Consider the following 20,621-nt stretch of genomic DNA (forward strand, 5'->3'; position numbering starts at 1 on the left):
GTGCCACCCCAGTTACACCTAGGGATTCCAATCTGTCGTGGTTAACCGTGTCGAATGCGGTGGACAGGTCTACCGTGTACATATTGTTCAGCCACACTTTCAGATCTGCACAAAATCTGTTAAACAAAAAAGTTTCATCATTTGAAGTTTTGCATGACAAATGTCATGCAGATCCCGGCAAGAAGAAAAAATAAGAGCAGGGGATCTCATTTTGGCTCCCACATGATATTTTGGGCCTGATTCACAAAAGTAATATGAGACAAATGTTGATTTTTGGTATTCACAGAAGGGCCTTACAAGATTTGGTATTCACAGAAATCACTCTCAGCTCCTATCTTTACATCCACACTTGGGCCGGAATTTCCGCACCCGAGATAGAATTTCCGCGCCTGGGCCATAAATCCCACACTTGGACCAGAATTTCCACACCCAGGCCAGAATCTCCACTTCTGGACCAGAATATCCGCTTTTGGGACGGTTGATCATTTTCCTCAATGCAAAACACCTGTCCAATTGCCTACCATAACCCACCATGCTTCAGCTGAAACACTGCAGCCCAACAGCCAATCCGCTGCCCTGCATCACATATGAAATCAAAGCAGACACACACAAATCTTCCAACATGTCACTGAATGTGTTTGTTGCCCTGCCGCTTGCCAAGTGGCAAGAAGACTTTAGGAGGAGGAAGATGAGTAAGAGGAGAAGGAGAGTAGAAAGGATATTCAGACAAAGGATAAACCTATTGGAGATGTCCAACCTAGATGTCAGGGCCAGATACCATTTTCCTCCAGAAGTCATTTTGGAGGTGGTATGGGTGTGGGAGCAAGAACTTGACTCCGTGACCTCCTGCTCCCATGCCATTCCAGTATATGTCAAGATACTTTCTGCTCTCCATTTCTTTGGGTGGGGTAGTTCCAAAGGGTCTCCAGTTACCTTGTGGGAATTTCTCAGGCAAGCCAGTAACAGTGCCTGCATCAGGTACTGAGCTGCATCAATTCAAGAGCCCACCTCCATATATGAATGGCCCATACACTGGATAGGAGACAAAGGGCAGCTAGGGATTTGTATCTCATTTCTCACTTCCCACATGTGCTGGGTGCATATGATTGTGCCCATTTGGCCCTTCTTTCTCACTTCCCACATGTGCGGGGTGCAATTGATTGTACCCATGTGGCCCTTCAGCCACCCCGCCGCATTGCACACATATTCTGCAACAGACACCGATGGCAGGCCACCAATGTGCAGGCTGTCAGTGATGCCAGTGGGAGATTTATTGATGTGCATGCAGTGTTTCAAGGCAGTACCCATGACAGCTTTGTATTACACATGTCACCTCTTGCCCGGCAGATGGCTGCGGCTGAATTTGGCAATATGTGGCTACGGGTAAGTACAAAGCACTAAAAATGAGGGATACGTGTAAATGAAATTTATGAATATCACCTTACATTAACAACCATTGTACGATAAAAATCATCAAGCCACATACACAGTCTCAACAGACACCGCATGTACCAAAGTATAGATCGTGTTCTGTTTAAATTTAAACTCCTCACACCTTACAGACATCCAACCACTGTACCTCAGCATAGGTACAATAGGGCACACATATGAATCCGAGCCATCGTAGAGCACACTTTTGGTCTGTTGAAGTCACGATTCAGATATCTTGACCATACAGGGAGTGTGCTGATGTACTCCCCTGAAGTCATGTGCAAGATCATATTTGTCTGTTGTGTTTCACACAGCATAGCTTTAAGTCATGGCTTACACATACCTCTTGAACCTTGGCTAGCTCTGAATCCGGGCAACCGGGCCATTGCACATAACAGAGGTCAGAGTATGCAAGTATGCAAAAACCTAATTTGAGTACGCAGACCATTCTTCTACCATCAGCAAGGCTGGTCATTTTCTGTCTTCCCCTTCTAAAGCGCCAAGATGCTCCCTGGAGTGAAGGCCGCGCTATATAAGAGCTTTTTACATTTACATTACATTTACAAGTCCACGATCAGCTGGTTGTCACTTTTTTCACATGAGCAACCTGTTGCGTTATAGACAAAATGTGGTTTGCAGTCTGTTGTCAATCATGAAAGATGGATAATTATGACTCTATCCAAAAATTCCATCCTGAGACTACTTTGCAAGCCACACTAAGTGTGTGTAAAAACACAGCAGTCGACAGGAGTCCAAAGATTAACTGTGCATCACATCATGTGCTGATGTCTGCAATCAGTGTAATGAATGTCCCTAAGGAATCTATTGACTCAGAGTGTTAGACCTGGCATCTTTGGCGTGGTTTCCCCCTATCTTTTTGCCTCTACCTCCTGTATTTTTGATGCTGTGCTGGATTTTGTTTTTGCTGGTTTAGATGCTTTGGGCACTTTGCCACTGCTGTTCAGTGTCAAAGTGCAAGTGCTCCCTGTGTAAAATGTTATTGTGATTGGTTATCCATGATTGGCATATTTGTGCCACCAAGAAGTCCCTAGTAAAGTGCACTGAGTGTGCAAGGGCTGGTGATAACAGATACTACTAGTGGGCCTGCAGCACTGATTGTGGCACCCACATGAGCAGCCCTAAAGTGGTGTCTCAGGCCTGCCACCGCAGTGCCAGTGTGCAGTCTGTGAACTGCCATGTCCTCCTGGTCAGTGTCCCCACTGGCCAGGCCTAACCCTTCCCTTTCTGTACACATTGGTCACCCCTATGGAAGGCCCAAGGTACCCCCTTGGGCAGGGTCAGTGTATGTGAAAGGTATAGCATGTACTTGTGCAGGTGACATGCTCTGGTAGTGAATTACAGCCATTTTCACTTTTCACTATTGTAAGGCTATCTTGCCCCATAGGCTATCATGGAGTATGCTGGCTACAGTTGCTACCAGCATATCTTCCCATAGAAGCAAGATAGGACATAAAAGTCTGGTATCCCTGAACTCAGAATTTAATAACACATCTTTTAGGAAAGGTTGTTTTTAAATCCTGTGTTTGAGAACAGCACTTTTAGAAAGTTGCTGTTCTCTTGTCTGACCTTTCTGTGTGCCTTGGCCTGTTTGTGAATTGACTGTCTGTTTTGTGAGTGACAGGGGCTGGGTGGGTCTCAGAGGCTGAGTGGGCTATCCCTGGACTGAATAGCTCCATCTGCATCTAGAGTGGTGGGAGGGGGTAGCACCTGGGCCTGAATAGGGCTGTGCCTGCCTTCCACAATGCTGGCTCCACCTCCTGCTGGACGGCTGACGACCCTGCCCCTCTCTCTGAAAGGAAAGGGGAGGCCAGGAAAACAAAGTGCTCAAGGAACACCCAGAACTGGTTCAGACCGGGCTCAGAGCCCTCCTGCACAAAGGGATCAAAGACTTTTAGGAGTATACGTACAGGACCCCTGACTACAGAAAATTAGATCATCCTGGAATCAAGAAGGAACCTCTGCCAAGGAGAAAGCTGGAAGACTGAAGAAGGAAGACTGTCCTGCTGTTGCTTTGCTGGAGTGACCTGCAGTTGCTTTGCTGCCAAGGAGAGAGGAAGGACTTTGCTTTGTGCTGTGTCCCCTTGCTTGAATGAATCTCTAAGGGCCTGAGAAGAGCTGGCTCTCTGTTAAGAAGTCCCAAGAACAAAAGGACTTCACCCCCAGCTTCCCTGAACTCTGCTGAGAGAGTTCTGTCTTTCATAGAGTGCTTGGGCCAGTTGTGGTGCCTCTGGAAGTTGTGCCTGTGTTGGGAAGCTGGGAACCAAGCTTTTAAAGACTTTCTGCAAGTTTTTTTCGCATCGCTCGCTTGTGGAGCGCATACCTGTCGAGGGAATTCCCGCCGCTACGAAGGCCAAGATCGTCGCAGCGCCTGTTGCTGCTGCCAGAGTCGTCGCATCCTTCGTTTGCGGGACGCACCAGTCCGGTGCGAGAAGATTACCATCGCAGCAGGTGTCGTCGCAGAGCCTGTCATCACTGGGTGAGATCGTGGCACTGCTTGCTTGCGGACCGCATCACGTCGCTGCGAGCATCGTCGCAGAGCCATCGCATCAAGGAGCTGCGAGAGGAAGATCACTGCTGGTCCACGCATCGTCGCCCCGGAGATCATCGCAGCCCCCAAAGATCATTGCATCGTGCCTTTGCAAGCTTTTTCACTACGGAACCGGAATCCATACAAGGTATCACCTCCCTCCCCATACAGACCGGATTCATCACAACACACCTACTACATCCAGCGGGGTTGTCGCATCGCATCCCCAAGGTCTCAGGAGTAACGCATCGCTTGTTTTCCACCGCACCAGCTTCTGTTTTGAAACTTTGTTGCATTTAAAGGTACTGTTGGCTAAACGTGAAGCAATTGTGAACTATTTTCACGCAACTGTGGATTATTTTAACGCAACCTTAAGAACTCTTTTTGAAACCATATTCTTGAACTGTGTATGTTGGATTTTTGTCGTTTTGGTCTTGTGTAGTTTAGATTAAAATACCTTTATTTTTCTAAACTGTTGTGGAGTCAGTTTGTGGTGTTTTCACTGTGTTACTGTGAGTGTTGGTACAAATACTTTACACATTGCCTTTGATAAGCCTGACTGCTCATGCCGAGCTACCAAGGGGTTGAGCAGGGGTTATTTAAAGAGTGTATCCTCCTTACCCTGACTAGAAGCAAGGGTCCCTATTTAGACAGCTATTCTTCCAACTAGAGACCCCCAGTTCTAACACAGAGGATTAGATGAATATGTTCTAAGAGATCTTCCAAGACCTTTTGAGAATGGGTGTCTGAATTACAAAAGGTCCTAACTATTGCATTGTTGAGTTTTTCCCCCACAGATTTAACTTCCCTACAAATGATGGGTACAGAACGTGAGTGGTGATGTCCTGGGTGAATCTGGTACCATGTGTCTGGGATACACAGCAATGCTTCCCCCAAATTACTGTAACACAAAAGACAGCTCTTGTGTTGAGCACTAAATATGGACTACATGTACTATAATGCAATGGAGGAAAAAACTATCCTGGGATGTGATATTGTGCCTGCCCCCCCCCCAGCGTGTCCAAGCCCAAATTTCACTGAATGGTCTGTTCGACCTTTGGTTTCATGTCCATGATTTTCTCTTACACTGTCATTTCAGGTTTCTCAACTACAGAACAACAGGATGCCAGAGGATTTGCAACTGCCAACTCTCCTTATCCAAAACCGTTACTGGGCATAACCTTTGACAATAAGCTTACTCTCAATTCCCATATAAAAAACTCAGCTAAAGGAGCCCTCTGCACACTCCACCAGCTCAAAAAAATTAAACCATTCATTCCAGCTGAAGATTTCAAATCAGTAGTCCAATCCCTAGTCCTCTTGAAAATTGGCTACGTCAATGCTAGTCTTTCTGGAACCCCCAAAGTCCAACTTGCCCCCCCTCAAAACCATAATGAATCTGGCAGCCAGACTTATAACAGACACTAGACATTTTGACCACATCTCTCCTGCCTTTAAAGTCCTTAAATGGCTTCCTCTCAAAAGCAGATCTGCCTACAAAACTGCCTGTGTTACATACAAAGCCATTCACCTTAAATTCCTGATCAACCTTTCAAGCAAACTCAAAATAGCAGGCTGCTCCCATCACTTGAGGAGCACCAACCCACTCCTCCTCATCCCCCCTCTTCCCAGGTAATGCTCTCAACATATGGAACACCCTCCCTATTGATTTACGCTGCAACCCCTCTTACTTCAGCTTCAAGAAAGACCACAAACTCTACCTGCTTAACAAATATTGGGGCCCTTAAATCTTCTCTCTTCTTGCCTATTCCTCCCTCTCCCTCCCACCTATCCACCACCCCTCCTCCCCCCTGACTTTTCTTCCCCCTCTCCCCTACCCTTTGTCCTCTCCCCTCTACCTGACCCCTTCCTTTCCCTTCTCTCCTTCACCCCTCCACATACATCAAACCTCCTCCCTATTTACCAGAACCAAGTAGTTAATCCTCTTGTTGCTTTAAATAATTGTGTGTACACACTATATCTTTTCCTTCAAGCAATTCCCTCTGTCGCTTATTTACCAACGCAAAATCTTCTGTTTACTTTGTTCACTATACTGATCTTATCTTAACACCGGACTTTATTACTGCATTTTTTACTTTACGATGTGTATTTCTTCGCATGCTTTTTGACTGTATTATCTTCATAATTATGTAAAGCACTCTGATACCCATGGGTGTAGCCAGTGCTATTTAAAACCTTTCAGAATAAATAAAAAATAAATAAATACAATATGGGGGATGAATCAGAATGTACACAAAATGGCTGTCAACAACATCATGTGATGTACTTCCTATCAACCACTTCCTGTTTGTCATTTCCTGTATGAAAGAATGGGTTCCAGTACAATTTCACAACTTCCGGCACAAATGCGTGCTCTCCATCTGCAGGTCGTACACCCTGCACGACACGCTGCTTTCAGAACCTTGGCTCTGCAACCAGAGAGTACTATACGGGCCAGAAGCTCCAAAAATGGAACAGAACCGATTCTTTCATACAGGAAATGACATACAGGAATTGGTAGAAAGGAAATACATCACAGAAAGTTGTTGACAGTCATTTTGTGTTCTATCTGACTCATCCTCACTCACAGATCAGATCCTCTGCCATCCTGCTGCTCAGTTCAACCTAATTACCCCCAAAATGGCTGAGTGTTATGAGGAGAAAGTACCCCCTTTAATTGAAAGGGAGTAAGACAAGCTGAGGGGGTGCTTAACAAATATCCTCAGCTATATGGGGGGCAAGAGGACCGGCTGAGCAATGCAGCGCGGGCCAGACTATAGGCCACCATTAGGGAGCACTGCAGTGCAGTAGGTGTGTATACCTGGAAGGCTAGGGCATGCTGCAACTGTTAGGGTGTCAAAATAGGTGAAGGGATGCACACCCAATTCTTTTCACTTTTCGTTCTTCAGGTGATTCCAGCCTTTGTAAAGTTCGCGTGCAGAACGGTTATTCTGGCCTGCCCCTTTGCCATTTAGAAAGATAAACATGTGTAAGATGGAGCTACATTCAGCCCCATTGAGCCATTTGCACAGCGTCATGCCGCCCCTGGTGTGCATGTTGATTTCGAAGGTATTTTAACCATTTGTCAGTAGTAATCCTGGTATTTCTTCTAGTTTAGTCAATTATCTTTAATCATTTTCATTTTCATCTTACTTTGTCCAAATCCACAAAACCGATTATTATGCCAATTTTCAGTTTTCTGCTATTCTAACTGTGCCGATCCTGACCTCTTGAAAGAATAAGCAACTGTTAGGGTAGCATGGTGAGCAAAAGAATGATGGATTTCTTGACTGGGGTTGAATGCTCTGCGTTCAGTTCATCAATTGTGTGTCTTTTGCTTTCTCGCCCTAAGTGCGTGGGGTATGCCCAGACGTGGGTCCCTAGCTCACTGTGCCACTGGATTCAAGTTAGCCTAGGTGATGTCCCAAAACCAGTCCCAGGATGCTTGTTTCCGGTCCAGGGAGGACCTGGCTTGGCTGTTATGACTGGACTGTTCCAATGAGGCACAGGGTCAAAACTGATCTGCATATGGCTGGCTCTGCATTCTGTCCATAAACTGTTTGTCTTTTGCTAAAACACTGGACCCAGCAGAAGGCAGAGGAGCTATTGGGCCAGTCTTCCCAGCACCATGTGCATCGTCCCCGCCTCTCACCACTGTCCAGGAGGGTCCTGCGAGCTGCTTGACCGGCCATTTTTACAGACTCTTCCTCTTACTCAGTAGATTCTATTTTGACCAATTTAGGAAAAGAAAATGACTCTAAACACAGTTCTTTTAGTTCCAAAAGTGATAATTCACATGCAGTAGTCATTTACAGTCAAAAGATTAAACATTCAAAAATCACTATTACTGATCATCTGGAGAAAGTTCAACAGGTCCGGGGTCATAGTTTTTTTTCAGAAAATTGTTTTTTTGGACTGTACAAAAAATTATTCAAAATGTCAATTTGATTGTGCCTCATATTGAATAAACACTTTTCAAGCTTCAGAGTGACCAAAATCGCCATTTTTACAGACTTTTCCTCCTACCCATAAGCTTCTATTTTGACCAATTTCAAGCAGGAAAATGACTCAAAAACACTTATTTTAGTTCCAAAAGTGATAATTCACATGCAAAAGTAATTTACAGTCAAAAGATTAAGCATTCAAAAATCACCATTACTGCCAATCTGGAGAAAGTTCAACAGGCCCAGTGTCATCGCTTTTCATCAGAAAATGTATTTTTTGGACTGTACAAAAAAAGAGTCAAATGGTTAATTGGATCATGCCTCATGTTGAATAACAACTTTTAAAAATTTAATAGTAACCAAAATTGACAATTTTACAGACTTTTCCTCCTACTCAGAATCTTTTATTTTGACCAATTTAGGACAAGAAAATAACTCTAAAGACACTTGTTTTAGTTTCAAATGTGATAGTTCGCTTGCAATCGTCATTTACAGTCAAAAGATTAAACATTTAAAAATCCCTATTACAGACCATCTGGAGAAAGTTTGACAGGTCAGGGTTCATTGTTTTTCATCAGAAAATTGATTTGTTGGACTGTACATAAATGATTTAAAATGTCAATTAGAGAATGCCTCATGTTGAATAACCACTTTTTAAAGCCTCACAGTGAACAACATTGCAATTTTTACAGACTTTTCCTCTTACTCAGAAGCTTCTATGTTGACCAATTTCAGGCAGGAAAATGACTCTAAACACACTTATTTTAGTTCCAAAAGTAATAATTCACATGCAGTAGTCATTTACAGTCAAAAGATTAAACATTCAAAAATCACCATTACTGACCATCTGGAGAAAGTTTGACAGGTCAGGGTTCATTGTTTTTCATCAGAAAATTGATTTGTTGGACTGTACATAAATGATTTAAAATGTCAATGGGAGAATGCCTCATGTTGAATAACCACTTTTTAAAGCCTCACAGTGAACAACATTGCAATTTTTACAGACTTTTCCTCTTACTCAGAAGCTTCTATGTTGACGAATTTCAGGCAGGAAAATGACTCTAAACACACTTATTTTAGTTCCAAAAGTAATATTTCACATGCAGTAGTCAGTTACAGTCAAAAGATTAAATATATATTTAAAAATCACCATTACTGACCATCTGGAGAAAGTTCAACAGGTCCGGGGTCATAGTTTTTTTTTCAGAAAACTGTTTTTTTGGACTGTACAAAAAATGATTCAAATGTCAATTTGATCGTACCTCATGTTGAATAAACACTTTTCAAGCTTCAGAGTGACCAAAATCGCCACTTTAAAGACTTTTTCTCCTACCCATAAGCTTCTATTTTGACCAATTTCAGGCAGGAAAATGACTCTAAAACACTTATTTTAGTTCCAAAAGTGATTATTCACATGCAAAAGTAATTTACAGTCAAAAGATTAAACATTCAAAAATAACCATTACTGCCAATCTGGAGAAAGTTCAACAGGTCCAGTGTCATCGCTTTTCATCAGAAAATGTATTTTTTGGACTGTACAAAAAAAGAGTCAAATGGTCAATTGGATCATGCCTCATGTTGAATAACAACTTTTAAAAATGTAATAGTAACCAAAATTGCCATTTTTACAGACTTTTCCTCCTGCTCAGAATCTTTTATTTTGACCAATTTAGGACAAGAAAATAACTCTAAAGACACTTGTTTTAGTTTCAAAAGTGATAGTTCGCTTGCAATCATCATTTACAGTCAAAAGATTAAACATTTAAAAATCACCATTACAGACCATCTGGAGAAAGTTCTACAGGTCCGGGCTCATCGTTTTATCATCAGAAAATAGAATTTTTGGGACTTAAATTGTCAATTGGAGCTGCCTCATGTTCAATAACCACTTTTTAAAGCCTCACAATGAACAACATTGCAATTTTTACAGGCTTTTCCTCCTACTCAGAAGATTCTATTGTGACCAATTTTGGGCAGGAAAGTGACTCTATACACACTAATTTTAGTTCCAAAATGGCTAATTCACTGGCAATAGTCATTTACCATCTGGAGAAAGTTCGACAGGGTCATAGATTTTCATCAGAAAATTAATTTTTTGGACTGTACAAAAAATGATTCAAAATTTCAATTGGATCATGCCACATGTTAAATAACCATTTTTTTAAAACCTCACAGTGAAAAAAACGCACTATTTATAGACTTTTCCTCCTACTCAGAAGCTTTTATTCTGACAAATTTCATGCAGGAAAATTACTCTAATCAAACTTATTTTAGTTCCAAAAGTGATCATTCACATGCAATTGTTATTTAATGTCACAAGATTAAACATTAAAAAATCAGAATTATTAACCATCTGGAGAAAGTTTGAACAGGTCCAGGGTCATCATTTTTCAACAGAAAATTGATTTTTGGGAAGACAGAAAAAATTATTCAAATTCAATCGGCTCCTGCCTCATGTTGAATAACCTTTTTTAAAATAATTAAAGTGATCAAAATTGCCTTTCTTAGAGATGTTTCCTCCTACTCAGAAGCTTCTGTTTGGATCAATTTGCGCAGGAAAATGACTCTAAACACACTTCTTTTAGTTCCAAAAGTGATAAATCACATGCAATAGTCATTTACAGTCAAAAGATGAAACATCAAAAATCATCATTACTGATCATTTGGAGAAAGTTGAACAGGTCTCAGGTCATCTTTTTCGTTCAGAAAATTGATTTTTTGGACTGTACAAAAAATGATTCAAAATATCAATTGGATCATGCCTCATGTTGAATAACCACTTTTTAAGGCCTCACAGTGACCAAAATTCCCATTTTTACAGACTCTTCCTCCTACTCAGAAGTTTCTATTTTGACCAAGTTAGTACATGAAAATTACTCTAAAAATACTTCTCATGGTTCCAAAAGTGATTATTCACTTGCAATATTTGATTATAGTCAAAAGATTAAACATTAAAAAATTCTCCATTCCTAACCATCTGTAGAAAGTTTGACAGTACGGGGTCATCGTTTTTCATCAGAAAGTTGATATTTTGGACTGTCCAACAAATTATTTAAAAAGTAAATTGGATCACGCCTCATGTGGAATAACTACTTTTTTAAACCTAATAGTAACAAAATCGCAATTTTTCCAGACTTTTTCTCCTATTCAGAATCTTTTATTTTGACCTATTTAGGAAATGAAAATGACTCTAAAGACACTTCTTTTAGTACCAAAAGTGATAATTCATTTGCAATGGTCATTTACAGTCAAAAGATTAAACATTAAAAAATCACCATTACTGACCATCTGGAGAAAGTTTGACAGGTCCAGGATCATCGTTTTCAATTGGCTTGTGCTTCATGTTGAATAACCTCTTTTTAAATCCTTAGTGACCAAAATCGCCATTTTTACAGACTTTTCTCCCTACTCAGAAACTTTTTTTCTGACCGATTTTGTGCAGGAAAAGGACTCTAAACACACTTATATGAGTTCCAAAAGTGATAATTAACATGCACTAGTCATTTACAGTCAAAAGATTAAACATTAAAAAATCACCATTACTGGCCATCTGGAGAAAGTTCGACAGGTACGGGGTTATGGTTTTTCATCAGAAAATTGATTTTTTTGGACTGTACAAAAAAAGATTAAAAATATAAATTTGATCATGCATCATGTTGAATAAACACTTTTCAATCCTCAGAGTGACCAACATCGCTATTTTTACAGACTTTTCCTCCTACTCAGACTCTTCTATTTTGACAAATTTCGGGAAGGAAAATGCCTCTAAACACTCTTATTTTAGTTCCAAAAGGAATAATTCACATGCAGTAGTCATTTATAGTCAAAAGATTAAACATTCAAAAATTACCATTACTGACCACAAGGGGAAAGTTGAACAGGTCTCGGGTCATCGTTTTTCATTAGAAAATTGATATTTTGGACTGTACCAAAAATAATTCAAAATATCAATGGGATCATGCCTCACATTGAATAAACACTTTTCAAAGCCTCACAGTGACCAACATTCCCATTTTTACAGACTCTTCCAACCATCATTTACAGTCAAAAGATTAAATGTTAAAAAGTCATCAATACTGACCACTTTGGCAAAGTTCGACAGGTCCGGGTTCATCCTTTTTCATCAGAAAATTTATTTTTTTGACTCTACCAAAAAAAGATACATAATGACAGTGGGATCATGCATCATGTTGAATATCCACGTTTTAAAGCCTCACAGTGACCAAATTTGACATTTTTACTGACTTTTCCTCCTACTCAGAAGCATCTTTTTAGAACAATTTCAGGCAGGCAATTGACTCTAAACAGCCGTATTTTAGTTGGAAAAGTAATAATTAACATCCAACAGTCATTTACAGTCAAAAGATTAAATGTTAAAGAATCATCAATACGGACCGATTTGAGAAAGTTCAACAGGTCCGGGGTCATCGTTTTTCATAAGAAAATAGATTTTTTTAACTACCAAAAATGATGAAAAATGTCAATTGGATTGTGCCTCATGTTGAAAAACCACTTTTTAACCCTCACAGTGAACAAATTTGCCATTTTTTCATACTTTTCCTCCTACTCAGAAGCATCTATTTTGACCAATTTCAGGCAGGAAAAGGACTATAAACACACTTATTTTAGTTGAAAAAGCAATAATTCACATCCAACGGTAATTTACAGTCAAAAGATTAAATGTTAAAAATTCATCAATACTGACCATTTTGGCAAAGTTCGACCGTGCTGGGGTCACCGTTTTTCATCAGAAAATTGATTTTTTCGGACTGTGCCAAAAATGCTTCAAAATGTCATTTGGATTGTGCCTCATGTTGATTAACCACTTTTTAAAGGCTCACAGTGACGAAATTTGCCATTTTTACTGACTTTTTTCCTACTACTCAGAAGCATCTATTTTGAGCAATTTCAGGCAGGGAAATGACTCTAAACACACTTATTTTTGTTGAAAGTGTAATAATTCACATCCAACAGGCAATTACAGTCAAAAGAATAAATGTTAAAAATCTATCAATACTAACCATTTTGCAGCTCCGGGGTCATCGTTTTTTCTCAGAAAATTGATTTTTGAGACTGTACCACAAATTATGTAAAATCGTGCCTCATGCTGAATAACCAGTTTTTAAAGCCTCACAGTGACCAAATTTGACATTTTTACTGACTTTTCCTCCTACTCAGAAGCATTTATTTTGAGCAATTTCAGCAGGGAAAATGACTCTAAACACTCTTATTTTAGTTGAAAAGGTAATAATTCACATCCAACAACCATTTACAGTCAAAAGATTACATGTTAAAAAATCATCAATACCGATCATTTTGGGAAAGTTCGACAGGTCCGGGGTCATCGTTTTTCCTCAGAAAATGTATTTTTTGGACTGTACCAAAAATGTTGCAAAATGTCAAATGGATCGTGCCCCGTTTTTAATAACCACTTTTTATACCCTCACAGTGACCAAATTTGCAATTTTTACTCACTTTCCTCCTACTCAAAAGCAACTATTTTGAGCCATTTAAATCAGGAAAATGACTCTAAACGCATTAATTTTAGTTGAAAAGGTAATAATTCACATCCAACAGTCATTTACAGTCAAAAGATTAAATGTTAAAGAATCATCAATACTGACCGATTTGAGAAAGTTCAACAGGTCCGGGTTCATAGTTTTTCATCAGAAAATGGATTTTTTTGACTCTACTAAAAAAAGATGCATAATGTCAGTGGGATCATGCATCATGTTGAATAACCACGTTTTAAAGCCTCACAGTGACCACATTTGACATTTTTACCGACTTTTCCTCCTACTCAGAAGCATCTTTTTTGAACAATTTCAGGCAGGAAAATGACTCTAAAACACGCGTATTTTAGTTGAAAAAGTAATAATTCACATCCAACAGTCATTTACAGTCAAAAGAATAAATGTTAAAAAATCATCAATATTGACCATTTTTTCAAAGTTCGACAGGTTCGGATCATCGTTTTTCTTCAGAAAATTGATTTTTTTAACACCACGCAAAAATGATGCAAAATGTCAATTGGATCGTGCCATGTGTTGATTAGCCACTTTTTATACCCTCACTTTGAACAATTTTGCCATTTTTACGTATTTTTCCTCCTACTCAGAAGCATCTATTTGACCAATTTCAGGCAGGAAACTTACTCTAAACGCACTTATTTTAGTTGAAAAAGTAATAATTCACATCCAACAGTCATTTATAGTCAAAAGATTAAATGTTAAAAAGTCATCAATACTGACCAATTTGGCAAAGTTCAACAGAGTTCAAGTTTTCATCAGAAAATTGATTATTTTTTGACTGTATCAAAAATTATGCAAAATGTCAATTGGATCGTGCCAAGTTTTTAATAACCACTTTTTATACCCTCACAGTGACCAACTATTCCACATTTACTGATTTTTTCCTACTACTCAGAAGCATCTTTTTTGAGCAATTTTAGGCAGGAAAAGGACTCTAAACACAGTTATTTTAGTTGACAATTAATAATTCAAATACAACAGTGTTTTACAGTCAAAAGATTAAATGTAAAAAAATTATCTATACTGACCATTTTGGGAACGTTCGACTGGTCCGGAGTCAACGTTTTTCATAAGAAACTTGATTTTTTTACTTCTACCAAAAATGATGCAAAATGTCAATTGGATCGTGCCTCATGTTGAAGAACCACTTTTTATACCCTCACAGTGACCACATTTGCCATTTTTACTGACTTTTCCTCCTACTCAGAAGCATTTTTTTGACCAATTTCAGGCAGGGAAATTACTCTAAACACTCCTATTTTAGTTGAAAATGTAATAATTCACATCAAACAGTCATTTACAGGGGCGGACTATCGACATATATAACCCACAAATATAACTGGGTTTCAGAGGAGATAGACGTGGGCCTGAAGTGGGCCCAAGTGATCAGAATCATCGAAATCCCATCACGGGGGACAGAACCGTGGCAAATGTTATTATTTAAAGTTTACATTCATCCAGATAAAAAATCTCAAAAAGAAAAACACGCGACTCTGCTGTCACTTATTAAGGCAATGCAAAGGACCTACTTACTGCACCCGTTGGTTATCTCAGGAGATTTTAACAACGTGCTCATTGACTACAATAAAGCGAAGGTGAAGAAGACCACTGACAGTAGTGGAAAAAAGTTAGCATCCAGCCTAACTGAATATGGATTATCAATCCTGAATGGCAACAACAAGGGGGATAGGCCGGCAGCCGTCACATATTTGAGTGGCAGGGCGCACTCAACAATTGACTATTCAATAGTAAGTGACGAGTAACTTCCCAGTATTGAATCCTTTTGCATAGAACAGCGAGCAGAAAGCGACCATTTTCCCCAATTAATAAGGCTGAACACTGCACCAAGTACGGCGTCAACAACAACCTCCCTTCTGCTTCACGCTTCAAAATTCAACCTGAGGAAATTAAAATGGCGCGATGAAGGGCTGAGTAAAATTACGGACCTAGTTAAAACCCCATTGGCAAATCTTGGAACACCTAAGGAACGAGTTTGCAACTGGGAGCAAATGATTCAGGTCCTGCAGGATAAATTCCCAGTAAGGCCAGGGACCCGTAGCAAATGTAATATTAAGAAGGAGCCTTGGTTTGATACGGAGCTAAGAGCTAAAAAAAGAACGGTTGCAAAGGAGGCTCGAATACTAGCAAGCCAAAAAACATCGGGGTCAGTGGTAAACAAATTCAAACTAAGGGGTGCCAGGAGTATCTACAGGAAGGCACTGAGGGCCGCAAAGTATAAATATAAAGAAACGACCTGAAACAAACTGTTAATCGGGGGCAAACACCAAAACAGCCGAGACTTCTGGGGTATCATAAATGACTTAAATCAAGGGGTAAAACTCCAACAAGAAGCCGGGGTTGGAGCTGAAACCTGGACCAGACATGTACAAGCGTTGTACAGTAATTCAGATCAAGGCCATGCAAACGGCTCATGGGCAGCCAAAGATAATTCGGAAGATCTAAAAGGAGCAAACAGCAAGGAGCACAGGGATCCTGAACAGGAAAGACTATTGAACGGGCTGAAGGTGCCAGACGACCTTACCTCCATAAAGGAACTACGTAAAATTATTTTAAGATTAAAGTCAGAGGGCGCAGCAGGCCCAAATGGCCTGCCGAACGCAATCTTTAAACATGATCCAGATCTGTGGTCAGAGACCCTAATGCCACTGTTCAACCAAATATACAGACAAGTAGAGCTACCAGCATCCTGGAACGGAAGTATTATCCATCCCATTTTTAAGTGCGCCGATCACCGCAACCCCACACATTACAGACTGATATCATTAATAGATGTTGAAGCTAAACTCTACGCCTCCTGCCTTCTACTTGAACTACAAGCATGGATAACAGAAACAGGGATCATGCCAATATTTCTTTTTTTTAAGTTCAAAGTGATTTTATTGAAGTATTTTGTAAACAGAAGAAATAAACAAGTACAATACAAAAAGAATAAATCTTACATGCGTAAATGATGAAATAATGAGCATGAAATGCAGTATGCCATAATTGAAGAGGAAGGAAGAAAAAGGGGGGAGGGGCGGGGGAGTGAACATATCATAGAATCATAAAATCAAACAATATAGAGTCACAATTACATTGAAAACAAAAATGATGGTAAATGAGGAGAAATTAATCATCAAAATACATAAGAGAACACTTAATCATATCATTGCATAACATACGAATCAATAGGAGACCAAAAAGATTGAAATGACTGCGAATTGTGAATAACGCCTTTAAGAGACAGCTGTGCACTTCTTCTTGTAAAGGTAATCCACGACAACCAAGCATGAACTGAAAGAGAAGAAGCATCTTTCCAACAAAAAGTAATGGATTTTAAAGCAGCTGTAATTAAAAAATTAAATAACTTTGCCTCTGATTCACTAAGAGGATGGGAAAGGGCAACTGATTTACAGATTAACATAGCATAAGAAATATCATCGTGTAAAGGCAAAATTTTCAAAATGACTTTCCAAACATCCAACCAAAATTTCATAATAACTGGGCATTCAAATAACATATGACGAAGTGACCCAGAACTTGAGGTGCAATGCCAGCAAACATCAGATGGTAACAATTTCGTATGGCTTAATCGATATGGGGTCCATAGGGCGTTAAATAAAATATAAGTATTAGTCTGATAAAGAGACACCGGAAGCCAACCAGAGATACTGTTGAGCCATATTGAGGACCATGTGTCATCTGATAGGGAAATGGAAAGTTCAGTATTCCAAAAAGAAGATATTGCACCAACATTGGAGCCCTGGGAGGAGGTACATTTTTTATAAAAAACAGAGACAGCTTTGGGGGAAGACGTAACAGCTGTAAGGTAAATTAAAAGGTCATTAGTGGTGGAAGAGGGAATGCCATTGGGAAAAGAGTCCAAAATTGAGTTACATAAAGATTGGTATTTTGAGAAATCAGAAGCTGGGATTTCAAATCTTAACTGTAGTTGCTCAAAAGGAATAAAGGCATTTCCACAAAATACATCTTTAAGATAAAACATTCCTTTTGAAATCCATGAGGACCAGAAATTAATGTTTCTGTTTAGTTTAAGTAAAGCACTATGCCATAAAGACAAGTGGACTGTAGAGAGTAAGGGTAAATCAAAATTAGAGTCCAAATCAATAATTATTAATCTAGAGGATGTCATTATAGATGACAGACGAACAACCTTAGATGCAGAAGACATTAATATCAAAGAGGGCAGTGAAAAGGGTCGTACAATTGAAGATTCTATATCCAACCAAATTGGAGGTTTGACCACATGTGAGTTTGTAAACCATAAGGAGCTTTGTTTTAAGATAAAAGCTTTATGGTAGAGGTAGAAGTCTGGAAGGGCAAATCCTGCCTGGGACTTAGGGAGTTTTAATTTCCTGTAAGCAATACGAGGAACCTTGTTAGACCAGAGGAATTTAGATAACAGTTTATCAATATCTTTATAGAATTTGAGAGGAAATTGAGTGGGAATCATGGCTAATGAATAGAAGATTTTTGGTGCAATATTCATTTTTATAGCCTCCATTCTCCCCCACCAGGTGAGATAAAGGAACGACCACTTGGACGTTTTGTTTTTGATATAATCAAGTACAAAATCACTATTTAGTTTTAATGTAGCAGGCAACGAGGAGGCAAATAGGATACCTAAGTATTTAAGCTTACTGTTCTGACAAAGAATATCTGTGTTTGGTAGCATATCCGGGGTACAAAAAGCATTCAAAGGAAAAAATTCTGTCTTACTTACATTTAATTTATAACCTGAAACCACAGAATATTTTGCAATAATGTCTAATAAGGAGGGAACAGAGGAAAGAGGATTACTAATAAACAATAAAACATCATCTGCATAGGCTAAAGTTTTAACCGTGACATCATTTATCGCAATACCCTGAATATTATCACTGCATCGGATATAATTAAGAAAAGGCTAAATTCCTATTAAAAATAACAGTGGGGAAAGGGGACAACCCTGCCTAGTACCTCTAAAGAGAGGAAATTGAGTGGAAATTTGACCATAATAAACAAACGAGCAGTAGGGGCAAAATATAAAGCAGAAATCATACGAATAATATGTGCACCAAAATTAAAAGATAATAAAGTTTTAAATAAAAATTGCCAGTGAATTTTGTCAAAAGCTTTTTCTGCATCCAAAGCCATCACTCCCGTAGGGGAAGTAAGATGTGGGCTCTGTTCAATAACGTGTAAAAGCGTTCTGGTATTATTAGCCGAGTACCTATTTTTCATAAAACCAGATTGATCTGGATGAATGATGGAGTGAAGGATAGGAGCTAATCTAGTGGCAAGGATTTTAGCATAAAGCTTACAAACCTGATTTATTAGGGAGATGCGACGATAATTAGCAACCAGGGTAGGGTCCTTATCAGGCTTGGGCAGAACAATGATTAGAGCGTCCGCAAAGGAGCCCGAAATAGTGCCAGAGGAACCAAAATGGGGAAAAAGTGCACTTAAATAAGGTAAAAGGTAAGACTGAAACTCTTTATAAAATTCAGCAGGGATACCATCTGGGCCTGGGGATTTATTCTTGGGAAGTGATTTAATAGCAAGTAAAATCTCATCACAAGTAATTAGAGAATCTAAACCTATTCTATCTGAGGGAGAAACGTGAGGCAAATTACACTTATTTAAAAATGAATCAATTAAAGAATCATCACAGGGGACTGGTTTACTATATAGATTAGAATAAAAAATTTAAAATTCTTGGACAATATCATTATGGGAAATAGCAACTTGACCATGAGAACCACGTATTGATGTTATTTGAGTTTTATCCCTCTTGATTCGTAAATAGTTCGCAAGAAGTTTTCCAGATCTATTGGTGTTAAAGCGAAATTTAGCATTAGATTTTGTGAGTTGGATTCCTGCTCTAGTACTAAGTATAGCATTAAATTCATAACAAAGCTTTTGTAGTTTAAATTTGTGTTGAGGGTCATTAGAGGAAATAAATAAACGTTCATATTTAGCAATTTGTTTTTCCAGATGTTTAACATTAGAGTTAAATTGTTTGTTCTCATGGGCCATAATAGAAATAGAGGTACCTCTAATGTAGGGCTTAAAGGCATCCCATCTATTAACAGTTGAAGTCGAACCTTCAGGGTTGAACAAAAAATAGTCTTGAATAGCTTGTAATAGTTTAGACTTATGCTTATCATTAAGTACAATGTACGTGTTCATACGCCACCGACTTTGCTTAGTAAAAGTAGAGGAAATATTTAAAACAAAGGAAATTAAGGCATGGTCCGAAATATCAATATTACCATAACAGGGTTGGTGGCTGATTGAAGTAGTGAAGGCGAAAGCAAAAAATAATCAATCCTAGAATGGGAATTATGGGGATTAGAGAAAAAGGAAAACCATTTATCAGTAGGAAAGAGTAGCCTCCAAATATCAGCCAACTTGGTTGTGTGAAGGAAAGATTTAAAGGCATGAAAAACTTTAGGAGGTCGGAATTTTGTAGTGGAAAGCCTATCTAGTAACGGATCAATAATCACATTAAAATCCCCCCGAACAATCAAAGGAACCTGTCCCAACTTTAGAACTTTAGTAGTTAAAGTAGACCAAAATGAAGGGTCATCAGCCGTAGGACCGTAAATATTAAGCAAAAGAAGGTTGAGTCATGAATTTTAACCTTAACCACTATATATCTACCTTCTGTGTCTGTGAACTTACTAAGAATCTGACAGTGCAACCTTTTTGCAAAGAGAATTGCAACACCATTTTCTTCTCCTGCGCAGGAGAGGAAACAATATTATCTACCCACTTTTTCCTCATATATTGTAAAATTTTGTCATCAACATGCATTTCTTGAATAAAACAAATGTCAGCTTTGCACGCACCGAGGTAGTCCAAGATTTTAGTGCGTTTTACTGGATGCTGTAAACCCTTAACATTAAGTGAAACAATTTTAACATTATGAGTAGTAGCCATTAGGAATTAGGAGGAAGAGGATAGAAGAAAGAATCAGAGGAAGAGGAAATGAAAAACAGCCATGGAAAAAGAGTGACTCTATGTAGAGAGTAAGAAAAGGAAGACACAATAGGGAGAAACACAAAAGGAAGGAAAAATGACAAACAAGAAACAGAGACATAAAGAAGAATACAGAGACGCACACCCGTTCCACAAGCATGGCCATAAAACCATTGGAGCCCG

General features: G+C 39.1%; 1 pseudogene; it reads left to right on the top strand.

Annotated features, from left to right (window-relative positions):
* The first annotated feature begins 532 nt into the window (after positions 1 to 532).
* LOC147683306 (uncharacterized) lies at positions 533 to 16,083 on the top strand (annotated as a pseudogene).
* The last annotated feature ends 4,538 nt before the right edge of the window (positions 16,084 to 20,621 follow it).

The sequence above is a fragment of the Lissotriton vulgaris genome, chromosome 11 (assembly GCF_964263255.1).
Source record: "Lissotriton vulgaris chromosome 11, aLisVul1.2, whole genome shotgun sequence".
NCBI lineage: Eukaryota > Metazoa > Chordata > Amphibia > Caudata > Salamandridae > Lissotriton > Lissotriton vulgaris.